The following is a 22,403-nucleotide window of genomic DNA, read 5'->3' as shown; positions in this document are numbered from 1 at the left end:
TTTTCTGGCACAATTGACACTGGGATATTGAAACTGGAGGACACAAATTCATATTAAAATGTGTCTTTGACTGCTTTGTCCTCTGGGTGAGAGTCATTACCGGCACTCTGATTCTTTTTCCTTCCCTCCCCTTATGAGTGCTGAGAAAAAAAATATTTTTACAGCTTCCTGTCATGCAGTCTTCATGGCAGGCAGCTGATGTGGTTACCAGGAGATGAAGATGCTGCCATTGCAATAATTCCCTGTGTACAAGTTGCAATGGAAATTTGAATGCAAAATCTGGTCTCCTCTTAGGATGTGATTTGATGTGAGCTTGGCTACATGCACCATCTGATATAAGACCAAAATGATTAGACCTTTAATTTTACTTTTGAAAAAAGATATTAATCCTTGTTGGGTGATGTATTGCGTGTATGTGTGTTTGTGTGTATATGTGTGTTTTTATAGGGAAGATGAAAATGAGGTGAGACATTCTCCTGCATTTAGTAGAGGCATGAAAGTGGCTGCTTTAAGTTGTTTTCCTCACTCCCTTGTAAATGATTAGTGCCATCCCTTTAATGATCCACCAGGATTTTAACTGTTATTTATCACCACAGTTGGCCAGCGCTTACTCTCTAACATCTCAGTGACAGGGAGGAAAAATGGATACGGGGATAGGAATGTACCTATTTGTGGTATTTAGTCTTTTTCAGAAGCAGAGATAGCCCCAACAAATATTACCATTTATTACAGTCCTGTGCTCTTCATCTCCTACTTAACCAATCTCCCTGGTTGCTTGGCATATGGGACTCTCGCGTCCTCCTCCTCCATCAGACTTGCTAGCCTGCATTTCATTCAGTCAGAATCTGAACCTTAGGTAAGATATGAGGGCGCCAAGTGTGATTATACATGTTAGATGTCAGTCAGGTAACGTCTACATTTTATAGGCCTTGCAAATATGCCTCAACTCTGAGAAATGTTTGTTGGTGGGAATTTTCTGCACTATGCCAGTTGACACATTCATTTATTTGGCATTAAAAATTAATTTCCAGCAGGGCTCACGTGATAGGGGATGGATGGCTGTGCTCACGGCCCTTGTAATGGCTCTCCTTGTTATTCTCCCGATAGCTGAACCACTTTTAACTGGGAGCAATCTGTTATTATCCCACAGTGCAAATACTCTTAAGAGAAGCAGCTCACCGACTTACATTCCCCCTCAAGGTGTACATGTCCAACACCCAGCCTCACCTGGGGTTCAGAGAAGCTGAAGATGCCATGGTTGCGCCTGTCCTTACAGAACCCATACCATTTGCACCTTTGATGAATTGTGCTATGGGATTGTAAACATTTAATTTACTTATTTTTTTAAATTGACAATAATGATATATATTTATGGGGTACATAGTGATGTTTTGATACATATCATGTATAGTGACCAGATTAGGGTAATTAGTGAATTATGATATCCATTATCTCAAACATTTATTATTTCTGTGTTGGGAACATTCAATATCCCTCTCCTAGCTATATAATATGTGATATATTATACAATTATAACCTATATAGTATATTATTGTTCACTCTAGTCATCCTATAATTGTTTAGAACACTAGAACTTATTCCTCCTATCTAGCTGTAATTTTGTATCCTTTAACAAGTCCCTCCCTTCCCCCTCCCCTCCCCAGTCTCTGGTATCCTCTGTTTTACTTTTTACTCTTACACAATCACCTTTTTCTAACTCGCACATGAGTGAGAACATGTGATGCTTGTCTTTGTGTGTCTGGCTTATCTCACTTAACGTAATGACCTCCAGTTCCATCCGTGTTGTAGCGAATGACAGGATGTCACTTTTTTTTTTTTATGGCAGAATCGTATTCCATTGTGTATATTTGCCACATTTTCTTTATCCTTTCATCCATTGTTGGTGTGGGATTTAAAAATCACACCCATTTATGGTCATCTCATCAGAACTCTGAAGAAGCGATGCCAGATGGTTTTGCTGGTGGTTTTGTTTAAGCCTTCAGAGTTGTTAACTAAGGAGCTTTCAAGCTGTGTGAGCTCCCATCTCCAGCGGGGAAGGCCTCCTCCTCGGCTGAGGGCTGAGTGGCCCACGGGGCCAGGTAAATGCTGCCAGGTGGCAGCTGACCGTGTCTGTCTCCATCCTGGGTCTTCTGGTTCCCTTGGCTAGAGGTTTATAGAAGCCAGCAGGTGACAGCCAGGCCCCTGACCTCTGGCCTGCGGTAATCCAAAATGTGCATTTATTCACAATGCTTCATCTCAATTAGGAGTCACAAACTCAAATGCTGGTAGAAGCCAGTTCTGAAGCAAAAATAGGAGAAACTGACCAGGTCTGTGGCAACTGGGGTGTGCGCCCTTGGATGAAGGGCCTGGCCTCCTCTGGAGATACCATGCTGGAATGTGGGCTGTACGGAAGACTCATCATCATCATGTCTTCTGAGTGTTAAAAAGGAAGTGGAAACCTATGTTTAATGTGAGATAAATTGGCAACTAATTAAACATTTTTGAAAACTCTGGTTGAGAGTGGGTGGATAATTTCATGCAGGTTAAATAAAGCATGCCTCCTGGCTGCACATAGAGAGTTTGCTGCTTCTGCAGAAACCAGGCTGTGAGGGTAGGATCTGGGCAAAACCAGGGAGACCAGTGTTTAGGGCCTCTGTGTCACAGACTTATCTCTGAGTGACACCTCCCCCTTAGTCTCAGTTGCAGAACTGCGTTTTACATGAGATTTCTGTCCAGCTGTGACCGTAGGTTCTGTCATAAACAGCGTCTTCCCTTCCCCAGCCCTGTCCCTTGGCAGCCTTCTTTTTAGTTTCGCTGCACGGTTCTCAGAGTGGGAATAATTGCAGGAATGGATGAGTTTTGAGTAAGAGAGCTGTGCAATTGGAATTTCCCAACTGTAAAGTTGGTTGACTCTGAGCCTCGTGGTGTTGCCTGCCCCTCAGGGTTTTGCTGGAGCAGTCAGGCCAGCCGGCTCTCTGGGGAACTGGAACAGGACCTGGGGACTCTGCTCCAGGGCTGTGTGGGCAAATGGCTACAGGCTGCTGCCTCCCAACCTGCAGGTGGTTCATGAAACAGATTCCGCAGAGCCGTCTCTGAAACTGCAGTTCTGGAAGCCGGGACGTGTGTGGCCTGTGCCACAATGGTAGTAATAGTGCTTTCCTTTTACCAATAGGCTGCTTTATTTTTGTTTGTTTTATTTTAGCATGAAAGGATAGTTTTAATCAAAATAAGCAGGTTCCAGAAACCCATGACACTACTGACCCTCTGCCTCCCTGACTGCATCTTTTTTATTTAGTTATTATTACATTTTTTTAATTAACAAGTAAAAATGGTATATCTTTATGATGTCTTAACCATTCCACAGTGATGCGTGTATTAATATGGGTTGTTTTAAAGGAAGTATCTTGCTCTGCCCGTTTTTACCCCACTAGCCACGCCTGGCTTTGGTAAGAAGGGGCAGGTGGCAAGCTTCTCCTTTGCTCGAGGACCCAGGGGCTCTGAAAGCTGAAGTGATCTTCCTGAGATCGTCAGCTGGGTGGCGGCAGAGCCTGGATTTGAACCTGGTCTCCTCGTCCAGGACTATCTTGGTCTTGGCACATGGGGCCTTTAGGATCCTGCTGCCCATTGGCTTTTTGGCTCCGGCCTCCTGTCTGTCTTCTCCCCACACTCCTGAGGGCAGTGCTGCCGAGGGCTGTCCCAAAGCAGGAGGATGTGCAGGCCCCCAGCTGGCCCTGCCTGTCCCTGGCCTTTCTGGCTACTCCTGCCACCTACGCCCCTTTCCATATGGGCCCCTTCACTCTGTGCTGCTGACCAGGGTGTGCCTCCACTGCCTTGTCTCTTGAAAGCCCACATGCTGGCTGGGCATGGTGGCTCACGCCTATAATTCCAGCACTTTGGGAGGCCGAGACAGGCGGATCACCTAAGGCCAGGAGTTCGAGACCAGCCTGGCTAACATGGTGAAACCCCGTCTCTACTAAAAATCCAAAAAAAAAAAAAAAAAAAAAAAAAATTAGCCAGGTGTGGTGGTAGCCTGTAATCCCAGCTACTCAGGAAGCTGAGGTGGAAGAATCGCTTGAACCAGATTGCACTCCAGGCTGGGCGACAGTGCAAGACTCCGTCTCAAAAAAAAAAAAAAAAGCCCACATGCAAGTGCACCAAGCATCGGTGGAGACTGCAGCAGGACAGTGTGGGATGAGGGGAAGGGGGGATGCGTGGAGCACGTGGAGGGTGGCGCTGGAGTGAAGCTGCTGAGCATGGTGGGAGGGCTTGGGCATGGCCGCACCTGTCCAAGGTGTGGTGCTCTCTACCTTTTCTTACCTGTGTGACCGCAGGCAAGTCACGCAGTCACTCTGACTCTGGGCCCCCTCTTAGGTAAAATGGAGATGGCACCTCCATCCAAGGCTTATGATAAGGATCAAATGAATAGTTAGTTAGGAGAATCAGCAGTAGAGGAGAGCCCTGCTGTGGAGGCTGCTGCTCTTCTGCCTTTTGAAGTTTCTGAATTGCTAATCAAGGTTGCCCCAAATAGTGGCCAGAGGTGATTTCAGACTCAGCTCCTGAGCACCATCTCAACATGTCCAGTTGTGGCTTCTCTGATGCTTGGCCTTGTGGGGTCCCTGGATGGAGCTTGTATTGCTCTCTCTTGGGCTTCAGTCAGCTGTAGCTGTCTTTGTCTGGGGAAAGCTGAACATGCCATTGGAAGACCTGACCTCTAGGCCTAACCCACCCCTAACTGGCTGAGTGACTTTTAGCAAATCACGCTTCCTCTCTGAGCAAGTTTCTTCACGACAAAAATGGATGCAGTACCCACTACTCCACAACAGAACTGTGAGAAGTAAATGATGTAATAATGAATGTAGAAATGCTTTATAAACAGTCGCATGCTTTACAAAGGAAGAAGATGATATTGTTTCTAAAGTTAAGGTTCTAGAAGTCCCGTCCTTGCCCTTGAGCTTTCTCTGTGTCCTGATCAATGACCAGCTCATTAGTGGCCTCTGCCTTGTGTGGACCATGACCTCTTCACCTTGCGCTCTTGGCCGGTGTCTGGGCCCAGACTCCTTAAGTGGTCATGTGGCAATAATGCTGATTATCATTATAATTAGAATAATAAGCAGTCACATGTTGGCAATAAATAATACATGAACATATGTTAATAATAATAATATTGGCTACCATTTGATTGCTCATCTCCAGACCAACCCTCTGTCTAGGCACTTGGGATTCAGAGTCAAATAGCAATAACGGCTAGAGTTTTTGCATTGCACTGCAAAGCCTTTTACTTCTTAGAGGACTTGGCTTTTGCTACCAAGGAGCACAGTTGGGGGAGAGACTCATTAGCTGCTACATTAAATATGTAGTGATAGCAGCTATAATAGACACGATCACGTGAGAACACAGAGGAGCTTTTTTGTCAAGCCTGGAGTAGGGGGAGGTATGTGGGGACCTTCCCCAGTAAGCAGACACTCCATGCGACATCTGAAGGAAGGGTGGTTGTGGGCAAGGCAGGCGATGAGTGGGAGGAGGCGTGGGAAGAGGAGGCACTTCCAGGCGGAGCTGCAGAGGGGGCCACAGGTTCTGTGTGCACCTGTGGTCTCTGTCATACTTTTGTGTCCTGTTTACATGACAGTCTCTGGGTAGAAGGAGGAAGGAATAGGGAGAGCAAAGGAGGAGGGACAAGGAAGAAAGGAAAAATGACTTTGTGTTGTAAGTCAGAAATGATGCTTAGCAAAATTTTGTTTTCTCTGTCTTAATTAGTAAGGTTCCCCTTCCAAGCTCTCCTTGTCTGTCTCCTCCCTGAGTTTTTGCCTAAAATTCCTTCCCATTCACTAGAACCAAGCAGCTTCCCTCCAGTGATAAAAGGGAGCCCCTCTCAGTTGTTCATTTCCCTGCAGTCATTAGCGTGATTTGGTCTCCAGTCCCCGTAGATTGTGGCTCTGGCGAGGTGGCCATCTCTGTTCACTGGTGCATCCATTCAACATGTGTTTTCTGGTGTGTCCTGCTCTTGAGGCCAGGCTGGCTCTGCAGGCCCTGTAGAGGTCGGTGGTGTTCCTGTAGGAGCCTCAGATGGGATTCCATGCTCCTGAGCAAAACTGGAAATAGAACTCTTGTCAAAGATATGTTAGGTTTGGGGCCTGGTGCGGTGGCTCATATCTGTAATCCCAGCATTTTGGGAGGCCGAGGCAGGCAGATCACTTGAGGTCAGGGGTTTGAGACCAGCCTGGCCAATATGGTGAAACCCTGTCTCTACTAAAAATACAAAAATTAGCTGGGCGTGGTGGTGGGCACCTGTAATCCCAGCTACTTGGGAGGCTGAGGCAGTAGAATTGGTTGAACCCTGGAGGTGGAGGCCACAGTGAGCCAAGATTGCGCCACTGCACTCCAGCCTGGGTGACAGAGCGAGGCTCCGTCTCAAAAAAAAAAAAAAAAAAAAAAAAAAGTTAAGCCTTGGATTTTGTGAAATTACAACAAATTTCGTTATAGATCTAACCGACTTCTATTCATGGTGGATGAATTGGGGAGTCCTCCGTTCTATAACATAGGTTGGGAGCTTCCAGGGGGCGATGGCAGAATAGTGGGCTTCATGAGGTGGGAACAAGGAAACAGAAATAGAAGAAAAGCAGACTGGTTAACATTGGGTTACTTTAAATTACTTTTTTTGTATGGATTAAAGCAGAGGGGACTTTCTTGTGACACTAACTTAGGTAGACTGGAATCTTCTGTTTTCAGGAAAAAATAGTCTGTTTTGGGATCAGTCTGCTTCATGAAAGTTTCAGTTTGGTTATGTGGCATTTAGCATGAATGACTCCATTCTTGTTTGGTCTGGTCTGCTGGGGCCTAGTGCAGGAGCTCAGGCCAAAGCAATGGCCTCTCAGAGTTTTGTGTAACGATTTGGAAGCCCCCAGCCAAGAACTTTTCCCAGAGATGTCCCACCTGTGGAGGTGACTGTGATTCTTCCATCATAGGCTTCTGTGTATGCACCATGCTCAGTATTCAACCTGTAGTTTGGGGTGTCAGGAGTGATTGATATGTTCTTCAGCCATTTATTATCTCACTCTCAGTGAGTTTTGCCTTGAGGAGGATCGAGACAGCCTCGCCTGCCTTCTCCCCACACCCTTGTCTACAGTACAGCGCGCCATTTGTCCTCTCACTCATCCTTCCCTCCCACTCAGGGCCGCTCCCCTCCACCCAGGCTGGAGTGCCAACCTGAACTCTGTGAGCTCCCTCCTGCTTTCCTCCTTGGAAATGTGGCTTCTATACACATGCCTTCTTTTTCGGGTGTCTCCTAGCCACTTGTGGCCAAGCCACCTTCCCAGGCATTGACTTCCAGCCCCTTCCCTGACTTTGCCACTCGTGAAAGTGCTCTCTGAAGACACTCATCCTTTCCTTTGCCTCCCTTTTGACACATCCAAGTTCAATCCCCACCTCCCCTCAGCCTGCCCTGGCAGTAGATTCTTCACGGCAACCCTTTGGAGGCAGGAAACGTTTGACAGAGGGAGGGAGAACTTGGGAGGCAGCAGTAAAGGGTGAATGGTTTCCCAGGATTGCTGCCCATGCAGTCAGCGTGTCTGCCGGGGGTCTTCTGAAGCAAGTGCCTCACCCATGGGAATGAGTTCCTGAGGGTTCTCTTGGCACCAGTGAGTGCCTGGGGGACCCGGAGCATAGGGGCTAAGGATGCCCAGGAGACAGCCCAACCCTGCCGTGCTCTAACTGGCTGTTTAATCTCTCTCTGCCTCAGTTTCTTTGTAACATGGAAATAATAATGGTAACTTCTTTATAGGATTGTTAAGAAAATAAAAAGATGTAGGGGATGTGCTTAGCATATAACTATGAAAGGAATGTTGGCTTACATGATGGCCGTTGGAGTAGAGGAGAGGCTTCCAAGCAAGTTGGTGGGCCTTTTGGCGCCTCTAGTTCTAGAAGATTAGGCCGTATCAAACAGTCCATGAAATGCCTTCTGGGATGCTCTTCTCAGCTCAGGATGGGTAATGCCGTAGGTTCCTTCCTGAGCATAACCTATAATTCCGAGATCCGCCATCAGCAATAGAAAGATTCATCCTCTAGTATGACATGCTGTCAAGTGTAACTCTGAATTTAATTGGGGAGTTTTATTAATTGTTTTTAAAAACAATCATATGTGGTCAAAGTCCTCAACATCTGCCCATCACCATCTCCTCAGCACTGCACAGAGAAGCAGAAATGATTGTGTCAGACTATCAGTGCCATCTTACTCTTGTTACTCAAGACAAAATAATTCCATTTCCTTAGCAAGATTGACCTCTTCATTTATCCTAGAGCAAGAACGTACCGACTTCTAAACAGAATAGAACTGGGTGCTGATGAAAGTGGATTATTAACAGACGGAAGGGAGAGAGAATGTGTGTTTGGCGGGGGGTGGCACTCTCCCTCCCTTCTGTCTGTTAATAATCCTCTTTCATCAGTGCCCAGTTCCGGTGGGGGGATATGTGTAGGTCTATTTCTGGACTTGATACTTTCTTTGTACTCCTAAGGACATACTCATACAAGGAGAATATCAGATCCAGAAATAGACCTGCACATATCTAGTCAAATGGTTTTTGACAGAGGTGCCAAGGTAATTCAATGGGGGAAAGGAAATTCTCCTCAACAAATGGTGCTGGATCACTCAGGTTGCCATATGGACAAAAAGGGGCATCAACCCTTATTCAAGAGCTAACTCAAAATGGATCATAAGCCTCAATGTAAAACCTGAAACTATACAACTTCTGGAAGAAAACAAAAGAAAATTGTTGCAATCTTGGGATAGCCAAAACTTTCTTAGATATGGCACCAAAAGGCTGGGCGCAGTGGCTCACGCCTGTAATCCCAGCACTTTGGGAGGCCGAGGCGGGCAGATCGCCTGAGGTCAGGAGTTCAAGACTCCTGGCCAACGTGGTGAAACCCTGCCTCTACTAAAAATGAAAAAATTAGCTGGGCGTGGTGGCAGGTGCCTGTAATCTCAGCTACTTGGGAGGCTGAGGTAGGAGAATTGCTTGAACCCCAGAGACAGAGGTTGCAGTGAGCTGAGATTGTACCACTGTACTCCAGACTGGGCGACAGAGTGAGACTCCATCTCCAAAAAAAAAAAAAAAAAAAAAAAGACACCAAAAGCTTGAACCATAAGTCAAAAAATTGAAAATTGGACTTCATCAGAATAAACTTTTGCTCTTCCAAGACACCATTAAGAAAATGACAAGATAGCACAGACAGCATATATATATCAGACAAAGGTTTAGTATCCAGAATGTGTAAAGAATAGCTTAAGAAGGCAAACAACCCAATAAGAAAATGGACTTATATGATTTATGCAGATAATTTATAAGAGAAGATAAAAATGGCCAAGAAGCACATGAAAAGGTACTCAACATTACCCTAGTCATTGGGGGATAACAAATTAAACCACTACATATCCATTACAATATCTAAAAAAAGAAAACAAATGAAAACTCCCCAAAACCAAAATTTGTATGAAGCATCTGGAACTCTTATGCTCTGATGGTGAGAGACTAAAATGTTACAACCGCTTTGGAAAACAATCCAGGGTTTCCTTAAAAAGTCAAATATCTATTTACTGTAGGACCTAGCCATCCATCCTTAGGTATTTACCCAAGGGAGATGAAAATACATGTCTGCACAAAGACTCTTACACAAATGTTTATTGCAGTTTCATTTCTAATGTCAAAAACTGGAAACAACCTATATGTGTGTTAACAGGTGAATGGATAAAGAAATCGTGGTGCATTCACACAATGGAAGACTGCTCGGTGGTAGAAAGACACTATTGACGCATGCGGTGATGTGGGTGGGTCTCAAAATAGTGAAGGTGGGTACCAGAAGCAAGGCAAAAAGGAGTATGTATTTAATGCTATGTGACTCTGTTTACTTAAATTTTTACGTACAAACTGTAGTGAGAGAAAGCAGACAGTGGTTGCCTGAGGCTAGAGGTGGAGGGAGGGAGGAATTATTAAAGAATCATGGGAAAACTTTTGGGGGTGACAGAAATAGTCTCTGGCTTTTGGTAACAGTTACAGATATGTTAGTCTGTTAATTATGTTAATCATAATTAAGATATGTTAATGCTGATCAAGGTGTATACTTTAAGTATATGAGGTTCAGGTGCACCCAGGGACTGTGGTTGGCCACAAACCACCTCCCGTTGCTAAGCCAAATAGCAATTCTGCTCAGATCCATGTAGGATAAATATTGTAAGGTGCTGTGAAGTGAGGTTTTGTTTTCCTGATTGTGACACATACACTCAGTACCTGAGATGTTGACCTCACTGCTAAAATTAATGCTGTAAATAGACAATAAGAAGACAAAGTGTATGATAAGAGGGGAAAGTGTAAATAGTAGGCTAAATATAACAGCTGTCGCCAGAGGCAGATAGCAAGAGGAGCCTTTGCTGAACCACGGCCGATCTCATGCAGTTGCCAGAAACACCCATGAAGTGCCAGCAGGTGGCACAGGCTGGAGGGTGCTAACCACGTAAACCTCTGGAAGCACGGGCAGCTTATCCTTTCCATCTCCTGCTTACAGTATGATTTGTTTGTCAGTTCGAGTGTTACCTAGGAAATGACTGTAGAAGAGTCTCTGATTGGTCCTCTTTTCCTCACTCTGGAAACCTTGGATTTTAAGCAGGATGTGATATGTCTGTGAGCCGTCTGCCATGTTACTCTATTTTGTCTATTAAGCCTCTTTGTGTAAAAAGCAAAAAAAGAGCTTTTTAGCTTGATATCTCATTAGACCTTCAAGGTGTTTCTGAAGTAGGCAGAGGCGTTAGACACATTGCCATTTAATAACAAGGAAACAGATCCTCAGATAAATAAAACCACTCCTTCCAGACTACATCATATCAGTGAGAGACACAGGGCGAGTGGAACCAGGTCTTTTAAAGGGTGGAGGGTGCTTTCTGGTCCACGGAGTGTCTCCTGAAGTACCACAGAATTTGGGATCTGAAAGCCTCCATGAAAAGCTAATACAACTGGCCAAGTTTCCTGATAGAGGAAATATGGCCCCGAGACTCAGTCTCTCAGAAGATTCTGAGAAAACTCCAAGTCTAGGACTTTTCCACACTCTCCTGAATGGGGTGAACTCCCCATCCCCATCTTCCCAGTGGCCTTGGAGACTTATCCTAGGGGGTGCTGGGTTAGGGAAAGAAAAATAGAGAAGAGAGCGAGGCGAGGGAGACACGCTCATCTCTCCAGTCCCCAGCCTGCTCTAGAGGCATCTGTGTATTTCAGGACACTGGTGTTCGTCAGAGATGGGCATGGGAGTATCAGGGCTGAGTGCTTCGCTCTTCACATGCCTCTCTACTTGACCTTGGGCCACTGAGTGAATCTTCTGCTTTTCATGTTTCCATCTGGAATGTGAAAACAAACTAACTTAGCTCTTCTTTCTCTCTGTAAGGTTTTGAGAACACCTTCCTATCTTTTGAAGAAAGAAGATGTTTTAAAAGGTGTTTAACAGTTTAAGGAAAATTTTTTTTTCATCGAGTTTCCTAAGTATAATATGAACAACATGATCCTCATAACATTTCTGGCTGTTTTGTTGATTTTCTAGCTAATGGAGAGAATTATACTGAATGCTTTTTTTATTTCCCAAGCTCTGAAATATCCCTGATTATGTGGTGCACACAATACACCCTAGCACAGCAAAGCGGCGTCTGTGAGCTCTGGCGGTCATGAGGGCCCCCTTTACGTGACATGTGACATGTGTTCCAGCCTCCATCTATCATAGGAGCCATGTGGTCACTTGGGAGTTTTCTGCCTGTGACCAGCATATGAGTATTTGTTACCAAAGTTGTTAGGGAAACACTTCATGCTTTTTTGGGAAGTAATTTGGGAAAAACTGAGTAAAAATTCTTAACCTTTCAGTAATCCTATTAAAATGGGCTATCTGATCATCCCAGGCCCTTGTGGGAGTTGAGAGATTCTGAGACCAAGATGAGCTAAACACAGGATCTTGTCTCTAAAGAACTTTCCAGGGAGTCAGAACATAGAAGCCAGGCTGACTGTGGGTGCTTGTGAAGGTCAGTTGTGTTCAGGAGGGACCCCTGGACCTGATCCTTGAGTATCTGTAGTGTTGGCTGTTCTGAAGAGGGAGGCTGTATTCAGAGAGGGTTGTAAGAGGAAACAGCCATGAAGTGCTGTGGTCCTTGACACTTCCCCACTACCGCTGGTGAGAGATAGTGTTGCCACTGGCTTCTGCCTGCTAGCCATCGAGTTTAGCTAACCCTGCCCTCCACCCCATTTTGAATGCCCCAAACATCACCCAGCTGGTGGCGCTCCAATGACACCTCATGTAGATTGTTGGAGTAGCTCAGCACACTGCATTATAATTCTTTGTCTACTTGTCTCTCAAAGGAGACTGTAAACTCTTGGAGGACTAGACTCGCTGTTCAGCAAAGCACCTAATATAGGACCTGGCATGGGGTGGGAACTCAGTAAATGTTTGCTGAATGAGTGAATTCATGTGTGCACGTGGCCATTGGCTGTAGCAGGCGGTAAGCTGGTACCGCACTTAGGAAAGGGATATAACCAGGAGGAGTTCATCTTTCGGGGAATCCCCAACAGAGGCTGCCTGGGACCTTGCTGTGGACATTTTTACACCCCTTTGGAAGAGAAAGAGATGGCAAAAGGGGCTTGTCCCAGATTATTCGCCCTCATTCATGGTCTGAACTTCATATCCTCTCTGTGCTGTGGGGATGATGAATGTGAACAGATGATGTGCAGGTGAGGCAGCCCATGTGCATAAATATGGCCCCTTTCACCATCACCCCCAATTATTGTACGATACATAATCATATCATAGGAACTATAACATTGTTGTGGGTTATTCCATGGATGGATATTGCACATAACACACTGCAACTTTTTTTTTTTGAGAGAGAGTCTTGCTCTGTTGCCAGGCTGGAGTGCAGTGGTGCGATCTTGGCTCACTGTAACCTCTGCCTCCTGAGTTCAAATGATTCTCCTGCCTCAGCCTCCCAAATAGCTGGGACTACAGTGCCCACCACCGCACCTGGCTAATTTTGGTGTTTTTAATAGAGACAGGGTTTTGCCCTGTTGGCCGGGATGGTCTTGATCTCTTAACCTCATGATCCACCCGCCTCAGCCTCTCAAAGTGCTGAGATTACAGGTGTGAACCATCACCATCGCGCCTGGCCCACACTGCAACTTTTTTACTCAACATAGTCTTAAGATCTAGAATATTTATAATGTGAATTGTTCATCATATAAATGTAGGTGCTTTAGGCATTCCCTGGTTGATGGACATTTGGGTAGTTTCCAGTTTTTTATTATTACAGTGTTGTTAGAATGAACATTGTCATACTCTCATGGTAGTATGTACCGTGTGAGGATGGTGTTTCTCTAGGGTAAACACGGATTTTGGATCGTAGACTATGCCCATGTTTCATTTTATAGATCTTCCCAAGTGCCCTTCAGTGTAGCTGCCCTAGTTCATGTTCTCAGAATGTTACCACACTTTATATTTTCAAACTTACCACAATTTTCCAGACTAATGGGTGGAAAATGGTATCTCATTTTAATTTGCTCTCCCCTGGTTATTGGTGAAGTTGATTATATTTTTATGCATCTGCTGACTTTTTATGTTTCCTCTTTTATAAATTGCTGCTTTATATGTTTTGCCCATTTATCTATTGTTATCTTTTTCTCACAGGTTTTTAGGAGTTATTTATCTGTGTTCCAGGTACCAGTCTTGTTCTATGTTGTATTAGTCAGGGTTCTCTAGAGGGACAGAACTAATAGGATATGTGTGTATATGAAAATGAGTCTATTAAGGAGTATTGACTCACATGATCACAAGCTAAAGTCCCACAATAGGCCATCTGCAAGCTGAGGAGCAAGGAAGCCAGTCTGAGTCCCAAAACCTCAAAAGTAGGGAAGCCGATGGTGCAGCCTTCAGTCTGTGGCCGAAGGCCTGAGAGCTCCTGGCAGTTCACTGGTGTAAGTCCAGGAGTCCCAAAAGCTGAAGAACTTGGAGTCTGATGTTTGAGGGCAGGAAGCACCCAGCACGGGAGAAAGATGAAGGCTGGAAGACTCAGCAAGTTCACTCCTTCCACATTCTTCTGCCTGCTTTATTCTAGCCACGCTGGCAGCTGATTAGGTCTGCTGTTCCCAGTCCACTGACTCAAAAGTTAATCTCTTTTTACTTTGGGAGGCCGAGGCAGGGGGATCATCTGAGATCAGGAGTTCAAGATAAAATGTTGATCTCCTTTGTGAACACCCTCACAGACACACCCAGGACTAATACTTTGCATCCTTCAGTCTAATCAAGTTGGCACTCAATATTAACCATCACATATGTGCATTGCAAACAATTTCGCCTAATATTTAGTTTTTCTTTTAATATTGTCTATCTGTTGCTATTAGAAATCTTCCCACCCTTTCCATTTTGGTGTGATCAAATTTATCAGTCTTTTTTTTTTTTAATAGAGATTGTGGTGGTTTGTTTTTGTTTGGCAAGGGAGGACATAGAGGTTTAAGAAGGTCTATTGCCCTGACGCCATGAAGATATATACCTGTATTATCTTTTAAAAGATATTAAAGGTTAGACTTTAAAATTAGATCTTTAATTCATCTAGAATTTGTATTTGGTATGAGGTAGGGATCCAATTTGGTTTTTCTTTTTCTCAGATGAATATACAACTTGCCAAAGATGATTTCAAAGGCCACCTCCATCATGTGCCATGTTCTCATAGGTGCACAGCTGTCCCTGGACTTGCCGTTCCATTCTGTGGATGCGTGGGTCCATTTTGTTCTAGAGTCATTCTCTAAACTTCCTGTAATTACAATGAGTCTTAATGTTTGGTCACCATCTTTTCTTGGATTTTCAAAGTGGTTTTGACTAACATTGCATTTGTAATATTCCATACGAATTTCAAAACTGGTTTGCCAAGTTTAATGAAAAATCCTGTTGGGGTGTTGTGTGAAGTTGCATCGAATTTATTAATTCTGAGAGAATTGGCTTGCTTTAACAATTGCATCCTCCCTTCCATTTCATCCTTCTCTGTTAAGGTTTTCTTTTATGTCCTTTGGTGAAATTTTTATCAGGGCAATTCCTTTATATTTTGTGAGTTTTATTGCTATTAAGTGTTTGTATTTAATTAATTTTCTCAATTATTACTGCATAAGAAAGCTAATGATACTTGAATATTGTTCTCATTAACCTGCAACCTTGCTGACTTTTTAAAAATTAGTTTTATTTTTATCAATGGATTATTTTGGGTATGTTTTATAATGCCACTTTGTTTCTCTTTTCAAATTCTATATTTTTTCCTTTTTTGTTTCTTATTAGCCAAGATTTTCAATATAGTGTTGGTGGTAAGGGTGCTATCCTATATCCTTCTGTTGGTTCTTACTGTAACGGAAGGGCTTCTCAATTTCATTACCAAAAGTGGTTTGTTGCTGTTTGCTAAGAGGTTTGCTTGTTTGGTTGGTTATATATATAAGTATTGAATTTTGAATACTTTTTCTGTTTATACTGAGATTTTCTTTTCCTTTAAGATGTGAATATTTCAAATTAATTGATATTCTAATAAGGCATCTTTGAATTCTTGGGATAAACCCTCTTTGGTCAAAGAGCATTATTCTTTCAGTCTATTGCTGGACTCAACCTACTATTTTGTTTGGAGTTTTGCATCTGTGCTTTTAAGTAACATTGGTCTAAAGTGCTTGTTCTTTGTACCACATGTAATGAACTAGGCAGCTTTTCTACTTTTCTGTGCTCTGGTGTACTGATTTTAATGTAAGAACTATCTGTTCCTTTGAGTTTTAGTAGAATTTATCTGTAAAACCGGGCCTGTTACTTTTTGAAGATCCAATATATTATTTTATAGTTTATGTTTTTGTAAGAATTTTCAAATTTTGTTTCGGTAGCAAATTTATTGCATTAAAGTTGCTCATATTACTTGTGATTTGTAAAATCTCGAATCCATCTGTATTTAGATGCCCTGTTTTGTTGCTAATAGTGTTTACTTGTGCTCTTGCTTTCTCTCTCAAGCAACCTTGCCTAAAGTTTGTATGTCCTCGTCTTTTCGAAGAAGTTTTTGAAGTGTTTGATTCTGTGGATCAGACCTGTGGATTTGCTTTCCAGATCTAAGCTCTCATCGTTAGTAGTGCCTTCCTTGTGTTTTGTTCACATTCGGTTTTGGGGGTGGGTAAATGAGCTTTATGTTTGTTTATCTTTTTGGTTTTAGCTGTTGGCACTTAATTCTTTTTTCTGTTTTATTTTTAAATGAAAGGAGAGATGAAATATTCAATTATGTCAGGAGCTGGCAAAGGTATTTTGCATGAAGGGTGTTGTGCATAGAGCTTCTCCATATTGTATTTTTAGGTGTTAGGCATGGTTTTCAGATTCTGGCCTAACTTACACCCTGCCATGTGAGTACCTCTGATGGAGCCCTGATAGTTATAAATCTGAGAGTTCAGATGATTCTTCAGGCCTGATGGCCAACGAGTGCTTTCAAGGGGACTTTCTCATGGAGCAGGCCACAGGTGTGCTACTCAGTGTGAGGGGCATGTATCCCTGGTTATTCACTCCAACACCCAGCTGGATGTTGCTTTGAAGGTTTACTCGTTTACTTGTGCTCTTGCTTTCTCTCTCAAGCAAACTTGCCCAAAGTTTGTATGTCCTAGTCTTTCTGAAGAAGTGTTTGATTCTGTGGATCAGACCTGTGGATTTGCCTTCAAATCAACCTTCAATATATAAGTATTCAATATATAGGTATTTTGCAGGTGTGACAAACATCTATGATCAGTTGCCTTTAAGTAAAGGAGATTATCCTTGATAATCTGGGTGAGCCTGATGCAGTCAGTTGAAAGCCCTAAGAACAGAACGAGGTTCCCCGAGGAAGAAGAAATTGTGCCTCGGGCAGCAGCTTCAGCTTGTACCTGAGAACCCCCGCCTACCCTTCTTGCTGGTTGGGCCTGTGGACTTCAGACTCAACTACGCAGTTCCTGTAATCATACAAGCCGACTCGTTGTAATACGTTTCTAAATCTACTAATGGTCCCCAACTTATGATGGTTCCGCTTAGGATTTTTCAGCTTTACAAGGATGTGGAAGTGATATACATTCAGCAGAAACATACTTCAAGGACCCATGTAACCATTCTGTTTTTCACATTCAGTACAGTATTCAATGCATTACATGAGATATTCCATACTTGATTATAAAACAGGCTTTGTGTTAGATGATTTTGACCAACTATCGGCTAATGTAAGTGTTCTGGATACGTTTAGGCTAGGCTAAGCCAGGATGTTCAGTGGATTAGGTGTATTAAGTGCATTTTTAATTTGCAGTATTTTGACATTACAATGGGTTTATCAGGACATAACCCCATTGTAAGTCAAGGAGCACCTGTGTATCTCTCACTGGTTCTCTTTCTCTGGTTGAACTGATTGATACAGCCAGAAATTACTGTCTTAAAATATTTTCCAAGTTTTTGTTTTTATCCAAGTTAGTCATATATATAATTTGAATAGCCATTTGTTCTACAAGGCTTATTATAGAAAGTAACTCTGTCCCTACAGCAGCCATTTATAACTCCTTTCAACCTCCACACCTCTAAGTAACGTGTGCAGGTTGCTGCTGCTTGATTTTTTGTTATCAGCGTGATTTATGGACTTCCTACTCTGGTTGACCCTTTAACCATTCCCCCATTGCCAAATTACCCCTCTTCCCAGTATAGTTACATGTTATTTTGGTTAGATCAAGATTTAACATTGTTGTTATTGTTGTCATTGTTATTCATAGCTGAGCTCTGTAGTCTCCAGTGATTTGTCTTTTCCTTTCTTGCATTAGGTTTTGTGTTCCCTGTTCCTAATACATGGATACATACGTCAGTTACAGACACAGGGGCCTCAGACTCCTGAGTAGCTGGGACTACAGGCACATGCCACCACGCCTGGCTAATTTTTTAAAAATATTTCCTAGAGATGGGGTCTTGCTGTTTTGCTCAGGCTGGTTTTGAGTTCAAGTAATCCTCCCTCTTCAGCCTCCCAAAGTGCTGGAATTATGAGTGTAAGCCACCATGCTCAGCTTGTCTTCCAATTTCTAATGTTTTTGATATGACTAATGCCATTCTAATGATCCTTTGTTTAAAAGAGAAAAAAAAACTTGTGTTTTCTCTCTGGAGCTTGTAAGATCTTCTGTTTGTCTTCGGTGTTCTGAGAATTTCGTTATTTGCCTTGGTGAGGGTGTTTTTTTTCCTCCCTGCGTTGTGCTAGGCACTCAGACCCTGACTGGAACCCATGTCCTTCAGTCCTGGTTTTGCCAAAAACACAAATTTTTCTTTTGAGAGGGATTCTTACCCTGTCAGCCAGGCTGGAGTGCAGTGGCTTGATCTCACTCACTGCAACATTCGTCTTCTGGGTTCAAGGGATTCTCCTGCCTCAACCTCTCCCGAGTAGCTGGGATTATAGGCACGCCACCACGCCCAGCTAATTTTTTTGTATTGTAGAGATGAGGTTTTGCCATGTTGGCCAGGCTGGTCTCGAATTCCTGACCTCAGGTGATCCACCCATCTTGGCCTCCCAAAGTGCTGGGATTGCAGGGGTGAGCCACTGTGCCTGGCCCAAAATTGTTAATACTCTCAAAAATCATGTTTTCTCGATCTACCATTTGGGGCTTCCTGTTGTTCAAATGCAGGGCCATCAGACAACGTTTAAAAAAAAGAGCGTCATACATGTCTTTTTGGGTGTAAAGGGCAGTGGACTTTAGGTCAGACAGATGGGGGCTTGAATGCCTCCAGCATCTCTGACTAGCTGGGTGATCTTAAGGCGGTGGGGGCAGGAGTGTTATTTAACTTTTTAGGGTCGGAATTTCCACCTCGCAGGGGTCTTGTGACAGTTGTGTTTCAAATAAAATTGAATCATTTATTAAGCATTTGGAAAAGAGCCTCCTCTCTAATGGGCGTTAAATAAATAGTATGGGCTTGTGTTATTATTACTGTTACTTAAGCAACTCTAGTTTGATACTGGGGTGTTGGTGTGGTGTTCACACCAATGCAGGGAGCAAAAGCAGGCAACCAGAGGTCCTACTTCTGTCACTGAGCAGAGTTCCTCAGGAATGGCAGTGCCTCTGTGTTGCGAGGGGCTTGATGAGGGGATGTTGTGCTTGGTCCTTTAAATGCCCGACGGCCACCAGGGGAAGGAGGTGTGTGAGCCCAGCCAGGGTGGCTCATCTCAGATTCCACGGCAACCTTCAGGGGTTGGAGGGCTTGTCCCCGAGACTCTGATTCCTTCTCCTGTATAAGAAAACAGCAAACTGACGGTGCTTCCTTGACCAGAAGCTGGGCTATGTCTTGGAAGAGGCAGCCAAGCGCCTCAGAGTGCCCTCATTGTCAACGGAGGTGGTCGTAGCCCTCGGCCGCTGCTGCCTTACCTTTTGCTGTGGCTTCCTGTGACCCTGCCAGCCTCAGCTTCGTGGTGCCCCTGGAGCTGAGTGTCTGCTTCCTTCTCGGTGCTCTGCAGGGCCTCACCTGGCAGGTTGGCCAGCCAGCCAGAAAATGCCAGGGACCAAGGCACTCCAGTCTGCTGGGAAGCCCACCGACGACCCTGATGTCTCTTGGCTGGGGAACTTTCTGGCTGCTCACCTGCTTGTCTAAACATCAACTCTTGACCCTCCAGACATCAAAATGGTCTGATGCTAATTTAAAAATTGTAAAGCCATTGAATGTGAATCCACGGTAATTTGTCAATATAATTTAATAACCAGGGGAAATGGAGGGCTCAGGCTTGGTGAAATTTCCTCTACATCTGCCAGCTTTTCTCATCTGCTGGTTGGGGGTGGGGAAAGTGGTGATGAAAAGTTCTCAAGACAAGAGTGACTGTTTCAATTTCACCTGGGGCCATAAATCAATATTCATTTACTATTCAGCCAGCATTAGCATTTCCCTGGGTAATACTCTAACACATGTAGTGTCAGGATGGCTTGAATTTGTCCTCATTAGGAAGGCAGAGGATGCCTTTTTGCAGGCATAAGCAAGTGAGCCTCCTATTCCGCTTGCTGGCTCACATCTCATGAAAAAGGAAGTGTTGGTCTTTGGGGGAAGGGATGGGTTGGGATTTCAGACATGGTCTCTGCTCAGTGTCAGTGGCCACAGTTCATCGTGACCTGGGTTTATGACTGCTGGTGTCACCCTTGATGAGGAATAAGCTTAAAGTGGGAGGTGACAACTGGCCCTGCAGAAAAGCATTTTATTTCTACACGAGGTTTTTCTGTGAGCAACACCATTAATAACAACTCATCGTTGTCTTATCTTTGAGATGAGACTGTATGGGAAAATGGGGGTGGTGGCGAGGACAGAGAAACTTGGTGTCACAATGTTGGAAACTGCTATTGGCTGATGGCCAGCTAGAAACATTTTCTTTGAAGATGAGAATTAATCAGGAGGTGGAATTTTATTTACAGATGCTCACTCTCACTGCCACCTCCATTTTGGTGTATGGAGTATCAGGTGGGAGTGATGGGGAGAGATGGTGGGGTTCATTCCTGCTGAGCACGTTGGAGGGGTGGAAAGTCGCCTTGAGACATCCTGACCCCCGAGGTCTTGCTCTGTGAGTGGACCAGCCATCTTCAAGGCTGCTTGTGGACTTTGACGGGAGAAATGGTTCTCAGAGCACTTTCATCTCATTTCATCTCAGCTCATGTCACTCTGATATTTTGACCTGAATGTGTAGATGTCATGAAGGGAGATGATCTCCTACATAATGAGGGAGCATTAGACCCCATCAGCTTCCCTCCTATTCCTTCGCCTGTCCTTGCATCAACAACGGCCCAACTCCATTGGGAACTGAAATAAAAAAGCCTAGTATATTAGTCCATTTTCACGCTGCTGATAAAGACATACCTGAGACTGGGTAATTTACAAGGAAAAAGAGGTTTAATGGACTCACAGTTCCATGTGGCTGGGGAGGCCTCACAATCATGGTGGAAGGTGAAAGGCATGTCTCACATTGCAGCAGATAAGACAGCTTGTGCAGGAAAACTCCCCTTTATAAAACCATCAGATCTCTTGAGACTTGTTCACTATCAGGAGAATAGCACAGGAAAAGCTCCCCCTCCATGATTCAATTACCTCCCACTAGGTCTGTCCCACAACACATGAGAATTGTGGTAGTTACAGTTGAAGATGAGATGTGGGTGGAAATATAGCCAAATCATATCACCTGGTGTCGATGGGAAGCATTTAGATGGAATTATAATAAACCTGTCGGGGGAGGGCCGTGAAACAAATAGCTAGAGTAAGACTCCAGGATGATACAGAATCAACAGCTGATACCTGCAACAAGATGGATGAATCTCAAAAACATGATGTTGACAAATGAAGTCTAAGTCCCCCCTCCCCCACCAAATTCATACTGTGTGATTCCACTTATATAAAATCCAACAGTAGAAGAAATTAATCCATGGTGATTGTAGTCAGAATGTGGTTGCAGGGGGCTGAGAAAGGGACGTGAAGGAACTTCGGGGGTCATGGAAATATTCTGTTTTGTTTTGCAGATGGTTAAACTGGTATTACCATTGACAGAATTTATCAAATTCAACATTTAAAATCTGTACCTTTATTGTATGCTAATTACACCTTAATAAAAAAGTATATAATAACTAAAAAACTCTTAATCCCTAGATACATTTTGGAGGCAGGGTGTTAGTCGAGCACAATGAGTTTTATTCCTGTGACTTGCCAAATCCCAGGTCCCCTCTCCTTGCCTAACTCCTTTTTGACTATTTGCCAGGTCACTGTCTCCCATGGCTCCCGTTCTTCAGTTGTCTGTACCACTTTCTAGCCACTGACTGTTTTTTCCCAAGGTCAGAGGGAAAAACCAACTTGTTCCTAAATCAGTGTGATCTAATAAAACTTTCTGTGGTCATGGGAATGTTCTATGTCTACACTCTTGAGTATGATAGCCTGTAGTCATATTGAGCACTTAATTGTGGCTAATCAAATGAGGAACTGAGTGCTTAATTTTATTAATTTTAAATTTAAGCACATGTGTATAAATGTGAAAAGTGCTATTAAAAAAAAGAAAAAAGATCAGGGGGTGAGGAGTGATTGCAGTCAGGGACCACCTCACTGAGAAGCTGACACTTGAGCAGAGAGAGGATACAGTGAGCCCTGTGGCTGTGTGGAACCTCCAGGCAGAGAGAATGGCATGTGCAAAGGCCCTGGGTTAGGTGCCTGCCAGTCATACTTGAGGAACAGAGGAGGCAGGGCAGCTGGAACAGAGTGAGAAAAGGGGAGAGTGTTAGGAGGTGAGGGCAGAGGAGTCCCCTTTATCCAGCTGGTTTGGTTGGGGTTGGCTTTTCTGCAAGGAGCTGGAAAAGACCATGTCTTATAATGTACACCAGGTCATGGAGACA

The 22,403-nt window shown here is 43.9% G+C and overlaps 1 protein-coding gene across 1 annotated transcript in view; it reads left to right on the top strand.

The window, feature by feature from the left end:
* Positions 1–22,403, top strand: part of TMEM163 (transmembrane protein 163) — a 254,629-nt gene that overhangs the window by 208,072 nt on the left and 24,154 nt on the right. The window lies entirely within an intron of this gene.

This window comes from Gorilla gorilla, chromosome 11 (assembly GCF_029281585.2).
Source record: "Gorilla gorilla gorilla isolate KB3781 chromosome 11, NHGRI_mGorGor1-v2.1_pri, whole genome shotgun sequence".
NCBI classification, from domain to species: Eukaryota; Metazoa; Chordata; class Mammalia; order Primates; family Hominidae; genus Gorilla; species Gorilla gorilla.
The sequence above is the reverse complement of the archived record's forward strand: the minus strand, read 5'-3'. Positions and strand labels throughout refer to the sequence as shown.